The following is a 19,920-nucleotide window of genomic DNA, read 5'->3' as shown; positions in this document are numbered from 1 at the left end:
CAGATCCATAATTCTGCTCTCACGCATTGAAGGAGGCAGGCTGCCAAACCTTGTGTTCATCGATGAGAAGAAATTTTATGTTCAGCATCATTTTAACAGTCAGAATGATCGTATTTGGTCGAGAGATGGTGACGTGGAACCTCGGGTAGTCGCTCGGAGACAATGGCGGCATCAGTGATGGTGTGGGCCGCATTCAACGAATCAGGAAGGAGTCCATTGACTTTTGTAGACCAAGAAAACTACCGAAATGTTATTCTTGAGGGTTCATTGTTGCCTTGGGCAAAGAAACATTTCAAAAAACGTAATTGGTCATTCCAACAAGATTCTGCCCTTTCACATGGAGCTAAGAGGACGCAAAACTGGCTTTCAGCCAATGTGCCGTTCTTCATTCCCAAGGAAGAATGATCTTCTTCATCCCTAGACCTGAACGCCCTGGCAAGGCTTCGACTTAACACCACCAAAGTTTGGAAGCGCTGAAGGCTAATCTGAAAAAAGAATAGACCAAAATACCTCAAAGAGTTATTCATGATTCTTGCAGGTCCTTTTTGAAGCGACTTCGACTTGCTATCGACGCAAATGGCGGACAAATTGAGTAAAACTTGTTTTTCCTAAATATTTATTTGAGAATAATACTATATGTTTATTGCTCAAAAATTGTCTACCATTTGTTAAATACAGTTGTTGAAAGTTGTAACGTTAATTATTGATGACTCTGTACTGTATATAAAATTAATCTGCAGTAGTAGGTTTACCGTATAAGCACTATACCTTCCTCAAAATCCACTGGCGGGCCCCTACTTATGGCTACAGGAAATAAGATGACTTAACGACGTCTCTCAATTCAAAAGTTGGTCGTTAAAGCAATGAAATGAGACCGAGACCACATACTGTAGTTTTAAAAGGTAACTATAAAAATTTCCTTTACATTATGCCTACTTTTAACTGCAGATACTCTATTTGATTGTCAAACCTCTTCTCAATTGCTTTGGCAGTCATACTACATTGCCTGCCAGCTGAAATCGAGTTGACAACAGCCACGGTTAAACCCTTAGCAAGGGGCGGCAGGAGCATATAAAAATCTATTTTACAAGTAGAAAACCTCACATTCATCTCATCTAAAGTGTTTATTGTCTATTTCTTATGCTCCAAACGTAGTTATAAGTGATGATGATGGCTATACCTCGTCTTCGAGGATGATGGTCTTCGCAACAGAAATGCTGACGATACATTCTTAAATGGATATGAATCCATCCTAGCTTTAAAAGTTCAGTTACATTCGGGACATTTAACATCCTTTAAAAGAGTTGGTTGTGAGTGTAATTGACGTTTTTAGTTCTAAGTTTTAAGTATACAGCCCACTAACAGTAGGTAACAAGTTTGTCAATCTAGATTTACGTCTATATTTCACAACGTTACAGCTTCATTGTAATCTTGATAACAACAACATGCCACATCTACGCTAACGTAGCGGAATAGCGGTAAGATCATGTTCAAAGCAACTTCGTAACAACGTGATTTGTTGCGTGGTTGCAGCATTGAAACCAATGTGGTTGGTTATTGTCATCCACTTGTGGTGAACTCAGCTTGTACTTGATATCCGTACAGTGGCGCCCTTGCGCTGCTGAACTGAGTTTATAACTTTTTTTTTGTATGCATGAAAATCTGATGTTACTTGTTCGTCTTCGGCGTAAACATTGCAGTAAAATACAAAATTTTGTGGTAGGCTGCTTCGTCTATAGATAGAAATAACAAGTGAAGATCTGAATGATCTGAACTATCACAAAATAGAACCGATCCTTAGTCCTTACAGCGTCCTTTAGAGGAACACATGTACATAAAGATTACGTCCCAGTAGCGGTGTAGCGACGTGATTTCGCCATGGTATTACCACATTCGCATTTATGCAGTGTATTACCATTTCAAATTATGGTAACCTACTGCTGTCGGCTGCATAGTAGAGTGGTAAGAGCCCTGATACCGCACTCGAAAGGGCGCCGGTTCCATACCGCTCATAAACATGCGACCGTGTCTTGTTAAAACACTAAAAAGCTTGCCTGAAGGTGGACTGAAAAAATGGCTTTCTTGCCTTTTCGTCTTCTTAATCTAAATCTTCAACCACCAAGCGTAAGCAAACCTGGACAAAGCCGTTGAGAGGATAATTTGGGCCCGATACCAATGAGGGCTTCCCGTCCCAATTAAGACAGTTTTAGGAAAAATGCAAAAATCCAAAGAATACACTGTGGTCTCATCAAGCTTTTTAGCCCTTGGAAAGATTACGGGCCCCTTAAACTATTTCAGGCCCGAGTCCAAAGTACCCCTGAATCTCCATGTCAACGCTACGGAGCCAAGACTCAGAAAGATAAAAATGAAATGCTTTCTTGCGTGAAAGCAATATTTAATCCAACGTTGAGCAGTATGATAAAAATTTGAACGTGGTCAAAAATTTAAGAAAGAAAACCATAAGTGGTAGAGAAAAAACGAGTTTAGTTTACAAAAACGAGATAATAAAAAGACCACTTTTTTAAATGCTTTTTTTTATTACTTTGTTTTTGTTGACCACACTCGTTAAATGCTAGGGAGGAGGAGGTAACTTTAATTTCATTTTTAGCCTTGATTGGCCTTTACAAGAGTACTTTCTATGATCTCCCGAAAATAAAATTGAAATTTCCATCCAAAACAGAAATTTGACATTTTTATTGTTGAGTGAAGTTTTTCTTAATTTTTTTTTTAATTTTTTTTTAATCGTTGCGTGTTTCTCGATGCTCTTAGTTAGTTGTTTAGTTAGTTAGTTACGGTAGTCACTGTCAAGAAGTGAAATTTATTGTAGTTTATAAATATTTACAGATGTTGAACTATTGTAAATATGTAATATACTGTTGTAATGCTCAACCCTGTGTTATTGTTGTCAGAGATGGGCGTGATCTTGATCTTGAAGATCACAAGTGATCTTGAAGATCAAGATCGTGATCTTGATCTTGATCTTCAAGATCACTTTTTTTTGGTGATCTTGATCTTGATCTAAGATCACTTTTTTTTGAGTGATCTTGATCTTGAAGAACAATAAGATCAAGATCACTTTAAAATTGAAGTTTACTTACTAGATAGAGTCATTTTTTTAGAACTCGTACTGTACAAAGTAGTTAGTGGCAACTACTAACATTAAGTCACTGTTAATATGATATGTGTCCAACAAGACGATTTAAAGTCTCCATCTAATCTGGTCAGTGTTGCCATTTCAAAATTAAAAAAGTTTTCTGTGTTGGTCATAATAAAGAAGTCAACTTCCGTGTACTTTATGTTGACGTATAATAAAAAATGATTTAACTTTGTTCACAATTTCCATGTGTGAATTTTAAAGAAATGTTTTCTTTCTTTGACCCAATTTTAGATATTTCAAAAGTCTAGAATGGCGGTGTTAAATAATCTGGACTCTAGCCGACTTTGGTCATGTAAAGTGGTTTATTGCAGCAAATCAACCAGACCAAGACTTGTTTACGGTCTGAGTATGGAGCGGTTTGTCTGACCGCAAACCTCTGAACTTTTTTGATAGCAGACAACAGTATCAAGGTTGCCAGATGGGTAAATGGTGCAATAAACATTGACATAATACAGTGAAAGTTATAACTACTTAGTAACACGAATAAAAACTCCCACATGAACCAAACTAAAATTTGATAAAAAATGATGCAGTTCAAAGTTTATTTTTATTTATTTATTATAAATAAAAAGTATAAAACTAATTGCAAATTTTGCGACTTTTTCAGAACTACTATAATTAACCTCGGCCTTGGGTGTGACGTTGCGATTCTAGGCAAACTACGTCAACAATTGATAGGTCTAATAGCAACAGTCACTAACTTATTACAATTCTTAGGCCAGCGATCGAGTAGTTAAAAGTAAAAGTTAGCAATACCAACTATATACCTTTACCCAGGTTGCTTATAGTAATTATTTTTTGCAATATCATTGATCAAAAACTTCATTATTTTTCAAGTACACAAAAAGTAATCTTGAAAGTGATCTTGATCTTCAAGATCACGATCTTGATCTTGATCTTCAAGATCACATAGTTTGATGATCTTGATCTTGATCTTCAAGATCACCTATTCTTGGTGATCTTGATCTTGATCTTCAAGATCACCAATACTAGTGATCTTGCCCATCTCTGATTGTTGTGTCTTGCCTGCCTGTGGTATAAAAAAGCAAACTCTCTCCCGAAACTATATTTTCAATATATTTCTTCCAATATTGACGGAAATTTCAAAATTTGAATTTTCAATGTTTGAAAAGTTCGTCCAAGGTTAAAATTTGCCTCCAATTTTTTTTCACAAGCCGACATTTTACGATATACTGTAAATAATTAAAAATCGCTTTTTTGCATGCAGCAAGACTGCATGTAAATTACATCAATTCAAGTTCGTTACGTAACAGCAACCTAACTTATGTAACATCAAATATCCATAATATAAATAAACACTAAATCATATAAACACATAAACACACAACCAAGAAATCAACTAAATCATATAAATATAAATCACAAATCATTTACGTAAAGACATAAACACACTAAATCATATAAACGTGTAAACTCTTGTCACAGTTCCACATTCAAAGTTTTTATGTTTGTGATTTCCTTCCTCCATTTTTTTCCCAAGACATTCCAAACTTGTGAAGAATAAAGAAAGGGGTTGATAAAACTGTTGAGTGGTATCATGCTAATGAACATGAGAGAGAACCACTCCTTAACTTCGTTCTCGTATTTGAGATAGTTACACATCAGACTCATATCAATGATGCCTGTAGCCTACTGATGATACTAAAGTTTAACGATATAATGCAAATTGGAACCCAACAACAGAAATCAGTAGCGACAATAAAAAACATTTTACGATTCATTCTCCTGTTTTCCAGTTCCCTGCGTTGCACTGAGAGGTTTTCGTTGCTGTTAGAACCGGGAGAAACTTTCTTACAAAGGCTAGAAAACATTTCAGTCCAGTTAATGTCAGTTGCTGATTTTCGACATATTACAATTTGACAAAGAAATATATAAATAAACGAAAGCATGTTGATGACAATAATAGCTAAAGAAAAATAACTGTAGTTAAGATGCAAGTGCATTAGGAACTTCTTGTTACAAACTGTCTGCTCATTATAGTATCCAACATAGGATATATCTGTATCGGTTCTATTAGCCAGTTGAAGTTTTTCTGCAACAGTAAAAACATTTTCCCAAGTCGTTTGTTCAGATAATTGATATCTTGTTTCTTGTTTGATTAGTGGAAAATTACATTGTTTATTTATTCCAGTTAATATCTTCTGTATAACTTTTCGTAGCCTATTACGAAAGTAGTTTAAAGGCTCTGGTTGATGAACTGGTTTAATTATAAAAGCAAGAATAAATATTTCCTTGAAAATATCAAAATCTAACACAGGGATTACAGCAGTGATGATCCAAAGAACCCAGCTTCCTATAATAACAACAAGAATGGATCTCACTGATACATTGTTGTAATGAAGTAAAGTACTTCTCATTCTCACAGTCGAAATTATAACTAAAGCAGTTATAGAAACTTGACTTGAAGTGAAGTTGATTATTCCAAGGAAATTGCAAAACCAACTTGACTTCCAATTGTCTTTACATTTTTCGTTAAGAGTTCCAAAGTAAACATGTCATGCACAAGCTAAGCCAATTAAGTAGACTCCCATCAACAAGTCAGCACAAGCTAAATTCAGAATCATGATGGAGTGGATTTTCTTCACTTTGTTCATGAAGACGGATTTACGATGCAAGTAGAATGAAGTGTAGATAATTACGGCCAAGTTTCCTCCTAATGCTGTCAATCTCATAAACCAAAGGACAGGAAAATATTTTAAAGTTATTAAATGATGGTGATAAGCAGTAGCGCACCCAAAAAAAAATTTAGGGGGGGGGGCTAATTCAGAAACGCAGGCCGAGTGATTTGCGACAATAGTGACAGTGACAATAGGCCAATGCCCAATTGCTCATCCCTTTGATTAATACGGTATTTAAAAGCACTTACAATCCATCGGTTGCCGATACATCAGGATTCGTTCTCTCAATCAGACTGGAAGTTGGCCTAGTGAACCCCATGCTCAGGCGCGGATCTAAGAGTTTTTTTCGAGGGGAGGGCAGAAAATTTAAAAATCAATTAAAAAGAAAGAAAACGATAAAACAGATATGAACAATGATACCACGACATACACGATATGCTATAAAATACACATTAAAACAGGTATTTTCATCAATTGTGAATGTTTAAAAAATAAATTTTGCTTGAATAAAAATTGCTAGGCATGCAAAGTAAACTTCAAATCTGGTTTAAAATCCTGTATACAGTGTCCATGATCAATTGGATATTTGTATGTTTACAGGCTTATATGGTAATTGATTGAAATTATAATGAATACTAATAACTATAAAACAGCCATTCAAGGTTTCAGATTGTTTCAACTGACGTCATTTGGTTCAACGTTGGTAGCTCAGTCAGCTGAGTCAGCTCCAACAAATGTTCCTATTAAAATATATTTGAAGTTGTATGAAAGAAAATTGCGGAATCTGATCGATGGATAATTTCAACCATTATAATAACAAAAAATTATTTCCTCCCCCCCTCCCCCGGAATAAGTTAAGTCCGCCGTGGGACTAAGAGCAGCTGTTTAGAAGCTTATCAAACCATTTGATGCGGAAACATACAATTTCAACAATTCCTCAGACAATTTTGTGGCCCCCCCAAAAAAATCCGCGCCTGCCCATGCTACTAGCACCATCAGCATCCTCATCCCTACGTACATTCTCGCAATCTTCTATAGATCTCGACTTTTTTGTCATGTATGTCAAAATAGAATTAGCTTTCTGTTTGCCAACACAAATAAGTGCGAAAACAACAACTAGCACGAAAACAGTTTGAAACAAAACACTAATTTTGTAAACAATAAATTTAGTGTGAACGTTTTTCCTACTTACAAAACATTCAAATTTAGTTCGTATTTTCAACTAAAGTCCCAGACGCCTTCGTCTCTCTGCTCAAATGTCGTATACAGTTTTACAGGTCCGTGTGATTCGGCGTTGACGTACGGTACATCGGCATGCGTAGCCGAGTGGTGAGAACGTCTGCGCGACGTTCGAGAGGACGTGGGTACCGCTCAAGAGCACGCGGCTGTGTCTCGGCAAAGACACTTAATGGCAAGCCAAAATAAGGGGAGCAGCTGACTCGAAGACTATATGTCACTTCGCTGCTTCCTGTATAGTCTGTTGTATCGCATCTGTGATCGCAGTGTACTGTATGTTATCGCAATGGGCGCAAATAAAAACACGATTATAATTATTATAATTATGTCCACCAGACATTTGACCACGATAGTACGGAGCATCTGAACTTTAGGGAGTTAAAGAAAAGTGCAATCAAAGACCATAGCATGGAGTGTTCTTTTTGCACTGGTCGAAAATTCTCTGCTGACCCATTTAAAATTTTACGCAAAAGCAAATCCCAATTTGACACCAAAATTTACTGCTATGATAGGAAGCACTGTTAATCAAACGCTACAACCCAAATAAACAAACAATTATTTGCTGGAGGCGCGTCCATTCTCTTCAACATTTAGTTGATGTATCACGTTTCCTGTGGTGCAAATTTTTTTATAGTTATTTATGTAGTTGCTTTTTCTTAATGCAATTTTACTTTCAAGAAGTTGAAATTTATTGCATTTTTATAAATATTTCAGATTTCTGATGAGGGCTTAAGTTAAACCGAAAACGTTCGACTGTTAAAACTATTTGTAAATATGTAAAATATATTGTTATAATGCTCAGCCCTGTTGTATTGTTGTGTCTTATTCATACCTAACCTGTAAGCAAAATGAATAAATGAGGAACATAAAAAAATTTATTTTTGGTGGTGGGTTTGGGGGAGGCTTGAGCCCCCTTAGCCCCATGCTGGGTGCGCTACAGGTGATCAGACAATGGATCGTCTCGGTCTTTTCGTCCTTTGTGGCAGCGATATCCTTCCCCACAGTTTGTGTCATGAACCAAATGCTTTAAATCAATAGTGAAACAATTCATTGTTTTATTCTTTGGTCCTGGTAAGTGAATATTACTCGAAGGATCGCATTGTGGAAGAGATGCTTTGTTGTTCAGGTGAGTCACCCACGTTCCATGGAAGGAAGTGCATTAAAAATAGAACTAAACTGCTTAACAGTAAACAACGAAAGTCAAGATTTTGCCAAAATTTGGTCTACACTATAGACTATTGTAGCCTACAATTTAAGCAGAACAAAGATGAGGTTTCAGCAGTTCTTTCGTGAATCTTATTAAGTAACATTTAAACTATCATGTACACCTGCCAGCCACACCAGTTAAAGGTACTAACGTGGCCCCCAATGGAATCAGTTACTCAGTTCTTTGTTAAAACATGGTTTGTTGAGTTGAAGGACAGCTATGTAGACTATCACACTTAAACTATCATGTACACCTGCCAGCCACACCAGTCAAAGCTTCTAACGTGGCCCCCAATGGAATCAGTTACTCAGTTCTTTGTTAAAACATTGCTTGTTGAGTTGAAAGGCAGCTTTGTAGGCTATGGTAGAAACTTTGGATGAGAAGATTTTCAGGCTTTCCCGTTAAGTTTGTATAGGAACCAGAAGTAAAATGTAGTTTGGTTCGAATTGATTCAACAAAGATGTTGCTAATCTACTTCAGTAGCACAACAGACTGATACAAACACAATGTCAGCGAGTCCACCAGTTCGTCTTCTTTCTTATTCGAGGTTGTTTTTTAAATGTAATGTAATTGAAAATTGAAACGAAATGTAATGAAATGTAGTCCTCAATGAAATGTAGTCCCCCAATGAAATGTAGTCCAAAAAAACAACCTCTCATACGAAAGTCCACCTGTTGTTCATTGGTTTCTCTTGTCAATTCACTTAGTTTGCTTTGAAGAAAAAATGTTTTTAGGAAATAAAATTTCCTTTTATGTTAAAAGAGTAGTCATCAAAGTTTGAGAAACTTTCGGTAAATGGAAAGAAACTCTTAAAGCATTTCATCTATGGTCTTGTGGTTTTGTAATGTTTTCGATACATATTTCAGTTTGTTCGAAAAGTTTTCGAGATATGGAAAATCTGAATCAATTTTAAAGTATTCTGCTTAAAATTTAGACACAATTCTGTTTTTGTTGAAAAGTATCTATTCTCTTATGGTGACGACTGGAATAATGTCTTGTTTTTGTAGACACGTTTCGATTTGATTTTGGGAAAGTTTGAGGCACGAAACAGCTTAATCCGCTTTTTGGATTTGCTCTATTTCGGTACCACAAACCTAAGTTGTTCCTGGTAGAACATAAGGGTCGACTTGTCTTCGATGAGCCACCCAACACTGGGAGCTCCCACTTTCGCATAAGGCATCTGCAGCTAATTAGGCCCGGCCAGTAATAAGGCCCACTCCCGGGATCTCCGTTGTTACAAATCTCTTAAACAAAATTGGAAGCTCTGACTGCTGCTATGGTGAATTGAGACTAACTGGTAAAGTTTCACAGCCTAAAGTTGAGAACTTTTTGAGTTACGGAAAGTTGGAGTTTGGGGGGACTGAAATTGAGTGGTTTTATTAATTTTCACATATTTTAGACTGCTCTGCAGTTAACAAACCTTTTTGACTTCCGTTTTTTTGCATTTTATGTGAAAGATATGTGCATGCTGATGCAGTAAAACCAACAAATTTGAACTTTTTTTCTAATTAAAGCAAGACTGATAATGATGATCACGACTAGGCTAATTTTGGTGATGAGGCCCATGAGCCCCTGGGGTAACGTTGTGCACCCCTGGTTAAGAAAGTGAGGGTTAAAGACTTGAATGACCTAAACAATTCTTGTTACACCATTAATCCAATTTGTTATTTCAATGGAAATATCATAATTTCAGAATCAAAATACTTTATCATCCCTACCAGATCTAAAAACACCATGTCGCTTTTTAAAAAATGGAGCATGGGGCGGGGAGGGAATAGTTGTCTCTGTGTATTTAATTATTAGTTATGTGCCTGTGCCTTGTTTTGTGGTGTTGTTATAGTGAAAATACACCTTTGCCATCACTTTTGGTGCTAATTCAAACCGGGCCTTATTCACAACACGTGCATCTAATAAGGCCCGCTTGAGATTTTTTTTTATTTTTGTAATATTTTGCAACCCCTTTTACTTATAAACTTGTTTCATAGATATGTTGTTTAGATAGACCCAAAGTATCCTCATTCCAAGTTTCGTTCAAAATTATGCAGTATTTAGAAAAATATTGAGGTTTGAAAATTAGCGGGCCTTATTAGCTGCAGGTGCCTTATAAGGCAACATCGACCAACGGGTGTGAGAACTACCGACCCTCTGCCGCACTGGTCACCCCCGACGTTCAGAATAACACTGGACACTCTTCCTCTGCGTGTCTGGGACAAACTCAGCCCTCAGACGCTGGTGTGGTGTTATGCGGCACGAAACAGCTTAATCCGATTTCGGGATGCATGTAAGGCAACGTCGACCAACGGATGTGAGGACTAGTCATCCTCCCGCAGGTTTTTCCTGGGACTGACAAAACATTCTTCGAAATTTAATCCTTGCAATTTCGCATTCTTGTATAGATTTTGAACAACCGACGCAAACATTGTCACCGAGATTGACACAGTGAAAGTTTTGGATTGTCGATAAACTATCGTTGTCTATGAATTATTCCATCCACTAGCAGCCGCTGAATGGAAGCTGTCTTGAAATGAGTTGCCCAAGCACACACCCAAGGACGTGAACTGGCGTTTTTCTAACCTTGAAGGCTTTTCGTTCACAATTTGTCGATTAATCCAATGAACTACTGGAGCGACCTTTTATTGGACGCCAGGGCTCTTGTTGGCAAGTGGGTGTAAATTACACTGGTCAACACACATTTTGGTGCAAAGAAAGTTTTAACGGTTTTGGGGTATTTTGATGCTGCTGAATCCGAAAATGACCTTGGTTTTTACGAATTGGCTCTAATTTTTGAGATATTACATGCTTGTACTCCAAAAAAAGTGCTAAAAATATGCAAATTTTGACATAGGTATTTTCTTTATGCTATTACTTTGATGAGACCTTGTCTGTCTTTTACAAGCATGTCCATAACTTATTCTTACATTATTGATGCGATTCTGTGAAATATGACCAATTGCTATTGCAGAGAGCCTTCTATAGGCAAACTATGTTTTGTGTGAAAGTCAAGCAAAAATTCAAACAATTAAACGATATTAGCAGTAAACAACAGATTTTCGTTTGCAAAAAAACAGGTGGCGTCAAAGCACAAACACTACTTTTAGTAACAATCAAAGTAACCTACATTTCGTAAATTGTTAAAGCACATAAATCAATCGTTATTATGATGCGAAAAGATTAGTCGATGTTTACAAATTTTCTTTTGTAAGACTTTTTAAATCTGATGTGGCCAAACAGTCACGTTGGAAACCAACAGTAGTTAGCCATCATGTGGGCATCCCCCCTGCCCTGGTACCGCTCTTCTATGACCTTAATGTCCTGGTGGAATATTTCTCCGTGCTCTTCACTTAGGTCATCAAAGTTTGCAGAAAAACGATCTAAGTGGCTGAAGAGATAGTGAACCTTGATACTCATCTTCAAATCTTTGAACTTGGAAAGCATATCTTCCACCAATTCTTGGTAATTTTCAGATTTTTTGTTTCCAAGGAATTTCTGTGTGACTAAGACAAACGATTGCCATGCAGCAGACTCCTTGTCTGTCATAGACTGCACAAAACGTGCATCTTTTATGAGTTTACAGATTTAAAGGCCATCAAAAATGCCTACTTTCAGCTTTTCGATGGTCAAAGAAGGAAATGCTCTGCAAATATAATTGAAGCAGTCGCCAGTCATAGGAAAGGCTTTCATAAACTGCTTCACCAAACCAAGTTTGATATATAGTGGTGGAATGATGGTTTTCTCTCTGGCAACTAAAGGTTCATTGATGATATTAGCTTCAGCTTCATCAACTCTCATGGAATCTGCAGGTGGCCACCTTTTTTGACTCAGTGGTTATTACGAGCTTGGCTGTCCCACAAGCAGATGAAGCATGGATATTTTGTATAGTCGTTTTGATGATCAAGCAAAAAAATTACCATTTTCAAGTCTACACAAATTAATCATTGGTGAGAGTCGTAATCCAGTTTCTGTAATACTGTTTTAATGTTATTGTACTCTTCTTTTAGTTTTGTTGAATGGGCAATTGGGAGAGATGCATATCTGTTACCGTTATATAACAATACACAATTTAAGCTTCTTTTTAAACTGTCTATGATCAAGCGCCATTCTTGAGCTCTATATTGTGGTAAGCCTACTCTCATTTACAGTAGAAGCCCTGCGATGTCTTTGCAGTAAACAAATTCATCTTGCTGGCAAAAATATGGAAGCAATTTTTTTTCTCTCGCATAGAAAAATATTATGGAAGCTCCGGTTCCAAGACAGTTTTTGTCTTTGAGTCAAGATGCCAAAATTTCTGCTTCTTATTTGGATAGGTTGAGATCCCTGATGAGATTACTCAGCTCCTCCTGTTTGAATGTCTCTGGAATAGCTGAACTACTTTTAAACACATTTCTACCGCTGTCACTTGCAGAGCTTTCTACCTCTTCATGAAACTCATCATATCCCATGGCTATGTCAAGTAATTCACTAAATTCGGGCACAGGCATTTGCATACAGTGAGGCACAGGTCGTCGAGCAGATGCTAAATCTTGGTAATTCCACGTGCTTTTCTTGTGACGATTGAACCCCTGTAGGTCTACCAAACAGAAGTAGCAGTCAAAAAATGGCTTTTTGGTTCTCTCCAAACCATTGGTACACCAAAATTAAGATTTGTAAGTGTACCTTTGGTCCACTTTCTCAGGCTTTCTACACATACTTTGCAGACAGTATGAGGTGCCCATGGCTTATCTTGGTCATCTAGCCAAAATTTAAAAATATTGATATCTCAAAAACTAGAGCCAATTCAAAGAAACGGGTGTTATTTTCGGATTCAGTGGCCCAAAATTACCCAGAAACCGTTAAAATATCTTCGGCACTCAAAAAAAAGTTTTTTTTTTTGGCCAGTGTTATCTTTTCAATAGCCTTGAATATAAAACTTAGCCTATATCGGTAGGCTAGGCCTACTGGTAATAATTTCAATTGAAATAATGTTTAATATAATGTGTCAGTATTATTATTGTATGTAATGCAAAAAATGTTTTGTCAACAGACTGTAAGTTTTAATCCAAATGATGATACCTTTGTTTCTATTGCTACTCTTCATTCGGATTTCAATGTGCATTGGGCTGGATCCCAGTTATTACAAAACAAGTGAGATTATATAGGCCTACTTGTACTCGCAGTAGCGCAAGCTACGCAGGAGAGGGTGGCATTGGCTTTGGTCCGGTTTTAAAAAAATGTTTCAGTAATTTAACGATGTGGAGTCGGGTATTTATTATGTTTTGGAAAAACTGTCAAAGGAATTGCAAGTGTTTGCTGTGTAGAGACTAGGCAAATACTAAATTTATGATTGAATGCCCGATTTTCTCCCCTGCGCATGCCACTATGCATAGGCCTACACGTATCATTCGCTTACGTAGCCTAGTTTTTCCTAATTTTTTCAATTTAGTTTATAGTGTTTACAATTTACTTATTTTAGACCTACACTATTTTACCATTCACTGACAGTAAGAAAGAGTTTTTTCCTTTTCCAAGATCAATCCAAACCTGGCTCACATCTATCTACATACTTTGCCTCACAATAGGCTACATAGCCTACTATGGGATCATTTCAGCTTCAGCTGCCCTTGTCAAAAACTTGTAATCACGTCAGGGCGTCCTACACTTCTGTTGCTAAAATCCAAGTCTTAACCTCAAAACACACAATTAACGAAATGTTTTATTGGCTTTGCCTAGTTTATGCACAACCAAACATGGGCGTGGTCTTGGTTATCATGATCACCAAAACTGTCAAGGTTGCCCATCTTTGTACAGCTACTGTGCTTCGTCAAAAAGACACACATGAGTTCGGCCCAATAGCTCAGTTGGTTTGCGCTTCGTGAACGAAGAAGCTTAAAGATCATGCGGCCCTGGTTTGATTTTCTGGGTGCATGTTGAGGACTGCTCTCCATTCAGCGGCATCTGATGGATGAAATAATTTCTCGGCAACAACACTTCAACAATCGAAACTGTACTCTGTCAATCTCGGTGACCGGGCCTGTGTCCGTGGATCAAAACCTGTACGTACCGTTATGCAAAACTGCTAATATTAAGCTCTCATAGAAGCTTTCCCAGTCCCATGATAAAGATTCAATTAATCATCGAGTCCAAAAATCATGAACATTTGTAATATCACAAATAATAAAATTAATTTACTTTTGTTACAGAGGCCCACAACTGCAAATACATTGAAATATCCAATAAGAATGATTCTTCTTCTTCAAACGGTACTAAAAATGTAGAAACGTATCATTTATGTGATAAATATCTCACCAATTTCACAAAGCAACTCTGCCTTGATGAACCAGGCAAGGACCCTTTCAAATGGTTTGAAGGATATCACCTGGATATATTTAAAACCATAGAAATGGAAAAAAATAACATGGCTTATCACCAAAACTTCAACGCATCGCTTCCACAATGCAATTTTTCAACTAATGTTACATGTTCAAAGAATGAAGCAATTAATTGCTTCACTACTGAGTTGAAGCATTTAGTTTGTAACACAAAATGTGAAGATGACCAGAACGACACTTCGTCTGACCACACAGATATAATCCCTTTAAAATATTCCCCTTTCCTTTGGTTTTTGGGATTGACAGCATTAGGAGGAAACTTGGTCGTAATTATCCACATTTTGTTTAAGTTGTATCGTAAATTCGTCTTCATGAACAAAGTGAAAAAAATCCATGGAGTTACTTTCGGTTGCTTGTAGTTCTTAAAACGTTTTATACAATAAACGCAGATGTCTTAAATGTTGTACTTTTATGTGGGTTATGAGACAAAGTGGTGGGTGCCTAGCTCAAAAACTTGACGTGACAGAGAAAAACTAATGTCATTTTTGGATTCAGCGCCCAAAAGTTAGTCAAAACGTTTGTTAGATTGAAGTCAACAAAAATTGTGTTGACTTGTGTTATGTCACTCTCAGAGTGTACGTTTGAAAAACACATTTAAAAAACAGCTTTTTGTTCAGCATCATTTAAATTACAGACAACGACATTTCAAGAAGATAAAATTTCACTGTCAATCTCCATGACCGGGTTGGCATCAGTAGCTCGAAGCCTCTGCAAGTATGCCAAAGTTCCAGGAGGTGATTTCTCCGTTCGAGAAAAAAGCTTCTCATAATCAATCAGGGTGTACATGTTTATTACTAACATGGTAATTCGATCAGGAGATATATTTAGTTACCGGCCTGGAATTATTTCAGGGACCCGGATTATTGCCATGGGTCGAAAAACTAACAAAACACTGCATATTATTAAATTATCCTCTCAACGGCCCAGATTAGCCTATTACACGGAGTAGGCTATGAATGTGCTCACATTTGAGTGTTAAAAAGTATCAAAGACACGTTGAATAAAATTTTTATTGAATGGAATTTTGTGAAGATGTGAGATAATTGAAATAAAAAAGCTTAAAACGGAAGCGAAGCGTGCTGGAAAGGGCACCAAATTTAAATCTTGTGATAGAGTTGGACTTTGATAAGTCAAGTCAAGTCAAGTCATTTTCGAAAAAAGCGCGGGAAAAAGTTAGCAGCAAAGATTTTGCTCTCCAGGTCTAAATATATAAATTGGACTGAAGAAAAACTTAGGCCTGGAGAATAGCTAGATTTTGACAAATTAAGAAAGAAATTTAATTGCGGTCATTTCAGTCCAAAAATTTTCAAAATAGATTAAAAACTCGCAGAGACAGAACAATTCGAAGAAATCTTGATTTAGGCCAGCTAGAAGCTATTGATTGATTGATTGATTGATTGATTGAATCTTTATCCTCGGACTGGGAAAGCTTCTTGCAGAGCTTAATCCTGGTAGTTTCGCATACTTGTGGAGGCTTCGGATCACTGACGCAGGCCCGGTCACCGAGATTGACAGAGTGAAGTTTCCGATTGTTGAAGTCTTGTTGCCGGGGAACTATTCCATCCATTAGGTGCCGCTGAATGGAGAGCAGTCCTTAACGTGCGTTGCTCAAGCGCACACCCCGAGAGTCGAACCAGCGCCGCTTGATCTTGAAGTTTCTTCGTTCCAGAAGTGACGCGCTAACCAATTGAGACAGCCATTTTGCAATTTGCATTTCTCAGTTGGATCGCTCATAGATAATTGAATTTTGAAGACAAAGTGAAGAAAAGTCACAAGATATCTTTTTGGACTTCTTTATATTCCACCTAACCGTAGTCAACCTTCATTTCCACCCCGAACAAGATAAAACCCTGTCCAGGCTTGGTACAGTAACCATTGACTCAGAAAAAGGTTCTTATGACTATTAAATCAAATTTCTAAAGAAGGATTGAATTTGGACTGTTCATAGTACTGTATGTTACAACTCCGCTTTTGATTTAATTTTTTTTTGTTGGCCAATTGTTTGTAGTTCTGCACTAACTTTTTGTTGTAAATTTCTACTTAAAAAAAATTAACTTAATGCGTACGGTGCAAGGCTAATCTTCAACTTTCTTGTAAAACATTTTATTATGACGTAATAATAGTGCTTTTATTTCCAGGTTTTGCTCACACCACTTCGACTTGATTTGTTATATGTTTTATTTAGTCTTAATTAATTACAAGTTCTTCCGTTGAATTGTTTCTCTTGTCATCCATAAGTAATTTCTCAGTTCTGTTATTTTGACTATAAGATATAAATGCACGTGTTGGTGGTTTATTTACTTATTTGTTTAGTAGTAAAATCCTTGCTAAATTAAATATTTCATAACGCAATAATAGTGTTTATTTTTCAAAGTTTTTCGTCTATCAACTGAAAGTCACTCCGTAGCCTAACCAGTCATATTGTAATTATTCATTGCACATGTATATGTCAGTCATTTTTATTGTGTTTGTTGTAATGTCCACTACTAACATCAATTTCGATTCCAAAAACTACCTCTCTACATCAGATACTAAAAAATTCTTTCAAGAAAGTAAAAAAAACAAAGCTCTCCTTGTTCCACTTCAATACCCGCAGTCTAAGCAAAACACTAAATCGACTCCGAACCGGTGTTGGACGTACTAAGTCTGCAATGGTGGAGTGGGGCTACGACACGGGCCCTGTTGTATGTATCTGTGGCACCGAGCGCCAGGGCCGGATTAAGGCGGGGGCTGATGGGGCTGCAGCCCCAGGCCCACCAAAAAAATAGGCCCACCGATAACAACTTACTAAGAGCAACTGACATGATCAGGATTGAAAGAATAAAGGACGAAAATCATAGAACGAATGCTAACTGTGTGAACCAGTGGTTCTTAACTCATTTGCCAACAATTAAGCCTTCGTCTGATACACATTGGGAGGCACACAATATGACGTTATACATGCGCTGAGAAAAAGCTATCAAGCAGTTCTTCAAGTCTTGAAAGCAATGTCTGATGACAATGTGGCGTTCCCCTTTACAATTCTGCCTGCGTCTGAATAGTTCTGTCCGCTAGAGGTCGCCAAGGCTGGAACGTTGTAGTAGTTTTCACTCTAAGCAACCTCAATAATTGTTAACCCAGCAGCCGTCATGCTGTTATGTTTTGAGTAAGTTTGTGAGCATCATTTTTATTATTGTATGATAAGTCATTGTTTTATGTTTGAACCATTCGACGTTAACTACTACGTCATTACCAGGGTAGACTTGGTCAGCAACCCCGTCGATAATTGCATTTGTTTACCTATCTTGTGCACGTTTAATGATCAACCGACAACACATAGTTTTGGCCGCATAATTTGAAAGAAAACTAGTGCTACAAACAAGACTGTTATAAAGATTCCTGCAAACGCATCAGTCCGAGCCACCGGCATCCTCATCGAGAAGTCACACCAAGAAGCATGTCGATGTTTGATCATTTCGTTTACTCATGATCTAATCATCTGGCGCCAAGTGATGTGGCGTTCCCCTTTACAATTCTGCCTGCGTCTGAATAGTTCTGTCCGCTAGAGGTCGCCAAGGCTGGAACGTGGCTCGCGCCGCGGATGAATACTAAACAGGGACTTTTGAAAGTAACAACTCAGCGATCGGACGTGAAGTGAAGGAAAGCGATACACAAAAGACAATAAAGAAATGATATTCGGAAATCGGAACATGGCTACAAGGTTGAACCTGGACTATTGATTAAGGACATTTATTCTATTAAGTAATATTACTGTGTGTGTAACCTGGTCTACCCTGGTGACTTTAATTTGTATTAGCTTCTACCATTGTTAATTAATGTTATTGTGTTTACTTTGAATTATTATACTACTTCTACAATGCTTACTTTTGTGTGGTATTAATAGACAGTGCACTCTAGAAGAGATAAGGTTAGAACATCGCCCCTTCTGAGCTTAGGAGTCGCGCATGTCGAGCGTACACTATTCGACCACCACTACAACCCATACGCCAAAACAATGACGAACAATCACAGACTAAAGAAACAGCCAAGGGGTTTATCTTGTCAATGGAAAAGCTTGAAACCGTTATTTTAATTGAGTTATGGTCTTGCATAATGGAACGGTTTCATAAAACTAGTCGGGCGCTACAAGATAGCAAAATTACTTTGAATAAGGCAACAAATCTGCTTCAGGGTCTACATAACTTTGTTCAAACATTTAGATCCCAATTTCAAGAACTCAAAGAAAATGGTAGAGCAGGGCTACTCAACTGGCGGACCGTGGTTCGAATCCGGACCTTCTGGGGGTTGATGGTGGACCTTGATCTTTTGGAAGAATACCCTCTTTGCCACGTTTGAGGGCTTTTTTAAACATATTTCTACTGGGAGGAAGCAATTTCTACTGTGATTATCTTAGTTGCTGGGGGTCTTCGACTCCCAAACTCTCCAATACTTTCTCAGAAATCTAATTCGAGTTACATTTTACCTAAGAAAGTGGTTTGATAAAATAGTTTAGCTTTCGTGGTTGCGTGTGAAATAACTTGTTCACCGGACCGCTAAAAATATACAACTTGTCAAACTGGACCTTTGTTAAGATTAGTTGAGTAACCCTGGGGTAGAGTATTAAGTGGCTGTCATCATTATATTGAATGAAGAAATTTCAAGAAGGAAGAGAAGAAAAGTATGCTTGGATAGCGAAGGTGGATCTGAAGACACATCACTTGATCCATCGAGCAGATTCAAAGTAGACTCATATTTACCAATCATTGACCAAATTATTTTGTGTCTGAAATTCCGAATTGCAGCATACCATCGTCTTCAAATAATATTTTCGTTTCCGGCGGAATTAAACACCATGTCTAACTGTAAATTTGAAGAGAGTGCTGAAACATTGCTTCACTATTATCCAGATGATCTAGATTCTAGAAGAATCACTACCTGAAGAGATGATTCATTTTTCTGCACTGCTTAAACAACACCATTTTAACAGCGAATGCAGCAAAGAAACTCGAATGTTTAGATTCATCAATGAAAATGAGTTGATGTCCTATGCATTTCCTAACGTATTTGTTGTAAGCTACTAAGAATGTATCTTTGTCTGATGGTTTCTAATTGTTCAGACGAGCGCTCATTTTCAGTGCTTAAAAGAGTAAAGAATCAACTGCGTTCATCCATGGGCCAGAAAAGATTGCATTCCTTAGCTCTACTCTGCATTGAAAACAAAGTTTTGGAAAAAATAGACCCCGATGATGTTATTAACAGCTTTGCTTTGTTTAAATCCAGAAAACATGTCATTTGAATGCGTTTAATAAGTAAATACTGTACTTCGGGTATAATTTT

The 19,920-nt window shown here is 37.3% G+C and overlaps 2 pseudogenes; one reads left to right on the top strand and one right to left on the bottom strand.

The window, feature by feature from the left end:
* Nucleotides 1-11,470: 11,470 nt before the first annotated feature.
* On the bottom strand, nucleotides 11,471-12,986 carry LOC145781729 (uncharacterized; annotated as a pseudogene).
* A 2,334-nt stretch (nucleotides 12,987-15,320) lies between these two features.
* Nucleotides 15,321-19,664, top strand: LOC145781728 (uncharacterized; annotated as a pseudogene).
* Nucleotides 19,665-19,920: the final 256 nt, after the last annotated feature.

This window comes from Aplidium turbinatum, chromosome 13, assembly GCF_918807975.1.
Source record: "Aplidium turbinatum chromosome 13, kaAplTurb1.1, whole genome shotgun sequence".
Taxonomy (NCBI): Eukaryota; Metazoa; Chordata; class Ascidiacea; order Aplousobranchia; family Polyclinidae; genus Aplidium; species Aplidium turbinatum.
Note: the sequence above shows the minus strand (reverse complement) of the source record. Positions and strands in the feature narration are given on the sequence as shown.